This window comes from Dryobates pubescens, chromosome 12, assembly GCF_014839835.1.
Source record: "Dryobates pubescens isolate bDryPub1 chromosome 12, bDryPub1.pri, whole genome shotgun sequence".
Taxonomy (NCBI): domain Eukaryota; kingdom Metazoa; phylum Chordata; class Aves; order Piciformes; family Picidae; genus Dryobates; species Dryobates pubescens.
In genome coordinates, this window is record NC_071623.1 from 28,867,520 (window position 1) to 28,873,519 (window position 6,000).

A 6,000-nucleotide genomic window follows, 5' to 3' on the forward strand; every position below is an offset into this window, starting at 1 on the left:
TCCTGTGTCCAGTTTGGGGCCACTCAGTTTAGGAAAGATGTTGAGTTACTGGAAGGTGTCCAGAGAAGGGCAACAAAGCTGGGGAGGGGTTTGGAGCACAGCCCTGGGAGGAGAGGCTGAGGGAGCTGGGGTTGCTTAGCCTGGAGAAGAGGAGGCTCAGAGGAGACCTTATTGCTGTCTATAACTCCCTGAAGGGAGGTTGTAGCCAGGTGGGGGTTGGTCTCTTCTCCCAGGCAACCAGCACCAGAACAAGAGGACACAGTCTCAAGCTGTGCCAGGGGAGGTTTAGGATGGATGTTAGGAAGAAGTTATTTTTAGAAAGAGTGATTGCCCATTGGAATGTGCTGCCCAGGGAGGTAGTGGAGTCACCATCACTGGAGGTGTTTAGGAAGATACTATATGGGGTGCTTGGTTGCATGGTTTAGTTGATTGGATGGTGTTGGGTGATAGATTGGACTCGATGATCTCAAAGGCCTTTTCCCACCTGGTTAATTCTATTCTATTCTATTCTATTCTATTCTATTCTATTCTATTCTATTCTATTCTATTCTAAAAAAGAGAAGTGATAATTTTATGAACTCTGGGAACAGTCTAGTGGAGAACTGAGATAGTTTTGAGGAATCTGAGATACCTTTTTGAGAAATGAAAGACAAGCAAGGAGCAGAGGTTTTGTTCCTCTCTGTCACTTGCTTGATGGTGTCGTGTCCCTTTTTTTTTTTCTTAACCTTCCTCTAGAGTTAAGGAGGACTGTAATGGTGGTAAATTCCTTATTCAAAGATAATTGAGAGCCTGTTGTTTCTTGTGGTTACAAAAGCATGCAAAAAGATGCAAAACCAGTTTGTAATAATAGAGGCGAAGCTAACAAGGTCAGACCGACTAGCCTTCAGCCAGTGGGGATTTCCCCTTCCACAGTGCAGGTGCAGCGGATTTCCTCCCAGGGCTGCAGCCCTAAACTGGCTGCTGGCATGTACACTGCCACCTGCCCATGAGAGAAAACCAGTGACATGCAAAGGCTTAGATGACCTAAAGAAAAATTCAGGTGCTAGTGAGCAGCTTCATACTCAGGGAAAAACTCCCTTTGGTCAAAGCTAATGTTGCTTTGGTAGTGTTGCCTCATGCTCAGCCCTGTCTGACTGCCTTTCACATCTAGCACCATGTTAGAGTGCTGCTGTACCACAGAACAAGAAAGAAGAGGGTCAGACAGCTACCCTGCCATCCTTAAAGACTGGCCTGCAGGTCCCAAGAGTCAGCACTCTGCTCTCCAGCTTTTATAGCAAAAATTCTGGAAGTCAATGTGCATAAATGCAGCAGTATAGAAGCTAGCAACAAAGCCACTTTTGCATTCATTTTGCTGAGGTGTGAATGAACACAAAAAGTATAAGGTAAACAGGGACATATCTGTGAAAATTCTGGAGAAGGCTGATCTCTGAGGGACTCAACTACTGACTGCCAGCTGGACATTGCAGCCCTCACACCAACCTCTGAACCCAGGGGTCCAGATGATTTTCCTGCCATCTGACTGTCTGGATATCCAGCCCATACTTCACCAATCTTATTGAGTGGCCAGACACTCCTCTCATGTGAGAAAGCCTACAGCTCACAAGCTGTGATATAAAAAGGGCCTTTACACCATAGCCTTTTCTCCCAGGTAGTGGCAATTAGAATTATTTCTGGCATTGTCAGGGAATCTGCATCACACTGGTGGAGCCATTAGAGAAGAAGGCTGAGGCAGAGAGCACAAGAAAGAAAAAAAAGGATACCTTGCTGTGAACCATACAGGCCAGTTCCTAGGTGTCACTAGGTTCACAGAATGAGAACAATCTGACTCTTTCTCTGGAAATTAGAACAAGAGGACACAGTCTCAAGCTGTGCCAGGGGAAGTTTAGACTTGAGGTGAGGAGAAAGTTCTTCACTGAAAGAGTTGTTAGCCATTGGAATGTGCTGCCCAGGGAGGTGGTGAAGTCACCGTCCCTGGAGGTGTTCAAGAGGGAATTGGATGTGGCACTTGGTGCCATGGTTTAGTCATGAGGTCTGTGGTGACAGGTTGGACTTGATGATCTTTGAGGTCTCTTCCAACCTTGGTGATTCTGTGTGATTCTGTGATCAAGCCAAGGTCAGTACAACTCTTTCTGTCCACAGATACAAACATGTCTACACACACTGTGTCTCAACAGTTAAAGGAAGACATGCTGCAGACCCTTTCAGCGCTTTAAGCCACACTAGCAGCACATTCTTCTGCCCTAAGAAAACCTCAATTGCAGTTAACTAAGTCACATGGCTGAGTCCTCCTTCAAGTCTGAGTGAAGGAGCTCCATCACATCTTGTAACAGTGTGGCAAACCCTCTGCCTCTTTTGCACAGCTTGCAGTTGAGGTTCTGGGTTAGGTTAGCCATTGAAGAGGTTCTTTGCATCATGCTCTGATGTCTGCTGGCTGTGCAGTGTTGTACTGCTGATTTGTACAATGATGCTCTTTGGTTGCTTCCAGGGATTTGTGTATAGGATGGTATAAACATCTTTTTTTTTTGTCCAAGACCTTGTGTATGAGGTGTTCACTTGCATCCCTGATCTTTTAATCTTGCCAGACAATGAGCAGATTTTTCCTTACAGTTCAGGGGAGAATGTGAAAGGGGCTATGTTATGACTGTGTATTCAGTCTGCATGTCTCCAGTGTTTGTCTTACCTGATGAACACACTGGTCTGTAGCTCCTTATCTGCCTCTGAATCCCCAAGGGCTGGCCAGAGGGCTGGCACTAGCTAGCACCCTTGCCACAGGTTGACAACCAGCCAGTGATTCTGTCAGGCTCTGCATTTCACCTGGCCCAAGAAGAAGGGCTTGTCTGCTTATTGGAAGATCAACAAAAGTGGTGTCAAATCTTCTATTTCCTCCTGCTAGGAAAGGCCAAGAAATGACACTACAAGCACATGGCAAAAGGGACTGGGGAATAGTAATTAGTCCAGGGAAACACAGCTACAGAGTCACACCATGTATGTATAACAAACACAAACTGCAGTCATTGCAATGAACCTGGATTTCTTGGAAAATACACATTCTCTAGAAGGAGGAAAGAGGTGGGAGGAGGTCCATGTTAGGCTATGGGGATCTCAGGTGGTCATTTCATTTGTTGTGGCTAGGCAGAATTTGCTCTGACATGCCCAGCAGTCTCTGCTAGACATTCTGTCTGCTGACAGCAAGAGGACAGAAAATCTGCCTGTGCCAAAAAGTCATGCACAAATAAGAGTCAAGCAGGATGGAGGGGAAGTGGTGTTGCTTAATTTAAACTTGGCCAGCATCCCACAATGCATGTGTTTCCTGGGCAGAGCCCATGTGTCCTCACCTCCAAAGGCTTATTCCCCATGCCAACCAACTGCATTAACGTTCCCCTGACTGGTGCTCTGTTGTGGGGCTTTCTCAAATGACTCTTGTTGATAGCAGATTTCAAAGTCTGATTCTTCATGGCTCCTCTGTGCTCACAGTGAGTGAGGGTTAGATGCATCCTTACTACTGTTCCATTACTTTCCCATTACAGAAGCTGTGCAGCCCAGATTTGGTTTTCCATGTCTGCCCTTCCTCAGTCATGGTTGCTGGAGATGTTCTCCACATACAGAAAAGCTCTCTTGTTGTGTGTCATATGTGGGCTTTTTAGGCTGGAATAACAGTAAAATAGGCATGTTGTGTGACTCAGAACTGGGCCATGGAAACAGGTCAAGAGTGTGTGGGCCCGCAGTGTAGTATTGACAGACTGTGGGCAAGCTGCTTGACACTGTTTGGCTACCAGTCATGGCCATATGGCTGAGGGAAGACATGGAGGGACTTCAATCTGAATCATTCTCAAGTCTTAACTTTCCTGCAGACAGAGCTAAATTGTGTGAATTGTAGCTACCTTTACTACAAGCTAACATACAAGTGTTAAGAGTTACTCAGTGAATTGGGACTGAGTTTGAATAGAGCAGTATATACCCCACCATTGTGGCAGACAGCCTCTGCTGCTTCGACTTTCTCAGTTCTCAAAGCACCTTCACCTGGATACTACTGCTCTGCTTTGCTTGGATGCCTGCTATTCACTGCAAGTCTCAGTCACTGCTTCTGGAGCTCATTAGCTCAGACAGAGCTGAAAATCAGGCCCCAGCTTTTTGCCACTTTTCTGTGAAAAGAAACAGGGTGCTTTTGAGTTGGGCCTGTGACAAACATTGTATCACAAATCTCTCTAAAATATTCACCATCACATTGGAGAGCAATCCCTTGCTGGCTATCATAAAAGCATCCTCCAGGAAAAGCACTTCTTAAAATAGTATCAGCAATAACCTTATGCTTTGCAGAGTGCAAATGTAGAAGAAATGGAGAGAGAAGGCCACTCATGTGGGGAAAATGAATACAGCAAAACTGGGGAACTTGCATGCTTTCACACAAATCTCTGCATATTGCCTAACTACTTTGCTTCCTAACTTTGCTCTCATCTCTGACATTGAGGTAAATAACACACCATTCTCTACACCAGCATATGAAAATGAAATGCAGCTTCCTAGAAGAACAGCTATTTCTCTTTAAATACCTTTGTGTTAAAAATACACAGTAAATACTTACTTTACTTCCTTGCTTATCTGTCTAGCTGCATGGCTACTTAATGACAGCAATGAAGTATCAGAAGGAACTAGAAGATTACTAGAATAACTGATAGCTCTGTAGCACTCAATAAATGCTATGAACAGGCTTAGGGGACATCTACATGTCTTAGTTCTGCTTTATTTGTAGACAAAATGTATTGGCAATTTTTGGTCATTTTACTTTTGATAAGCAAAATGTGCTTCGGAACCTAGAAAAGGCTTCCATCAGGGGCTTTGGAGGAGTTGCTTTCCCATTTTCACAGAATCACAAAAAGGTAGGGGTTGGAAGGGACGTAACTATCATCTAGTCCAACCCTCCTGCTAGAGCACATTCACCTAGATCAGGCTGCACAAGAATGCATCCGGATGGGTTTTGAATATCTCCAGGGGAGAGTCCACAACCTCTCTGGGCAGCCTGATACAGTGCTCCATCATCCTCAAAGTAAAGAAGTTTTTCCTTATGCTTAGGTGGAACTTCCTGTGTTAGAGTATGTGCCTGTTGCCCCTTGTCCTATTAGTGAAAAGAGACTGGCCCCATCCTCTTGCCATCTGCTCCTTAGATATTTACAAGCATTGATAAGATCTCCTGCCAATCTTTTGCAGGCTAAAGTGCCCTAGATCTCTCAGCCTCTTGTCAGAGAGATGCTCCAGTCCTGCAATCATATTTGTAGCTGTTTGTTGAATTCTTTCTAGTAGTTCCCTGTCTCTCTTGAATTAATGAGTCCTGAACTGGACACAGTACTTCAGATGTGGCAGAGTATAGGAGGAAAACCTGCCTCAACCTGTTGGTCACACTCTTCTTAATGACACCATTTGCCTTCTTGGCTACAAAAGCACAGTTTTCACTCATGGTTAACTTCTTGTCCACCAGGACTCCCAGGTCCTTCTCCAAAGAACTGCTTTTCAACCCCTAACCTGTACTGGTGGAGTTATTCCTCTCCAGAGGCAGGACTTTACTCTTGCTGTTGTTGAACTTCAATAAGTTTCCATCTTCCTGGCTCTTCAGTCTATTCAGGTCTTGCTGAATGGCAGCACAACCATCTGGTGTGTCAGCCACTCCTTCCAGTTTTGTACCATCAGCAAACCTGCTGAGAGTACACTCTGCCCCTTCATCCAGGTTGTTGGCAAAGACATTGAACAAGACTGGACCCAGTACTGACTCTTATGGAATTCTGCTAGCTATAGATCTCCAACTAAACTCTGTCCCTTTGAGCTCTGTCACTCAGTCTTTTCTCAGTCCACTTCACTGTCCACTCATCTAACTACACATCCTAAGATTACCGGTGGGGATGTTATGGGAGAAAGTGTCAAAAGCCTTGCTAAAATCAAGGTAAACAACATCTGCAGCTCTTCCCTCATCTACCCAGCTAGTTACAACATCACAGGAGGCTATCAGAT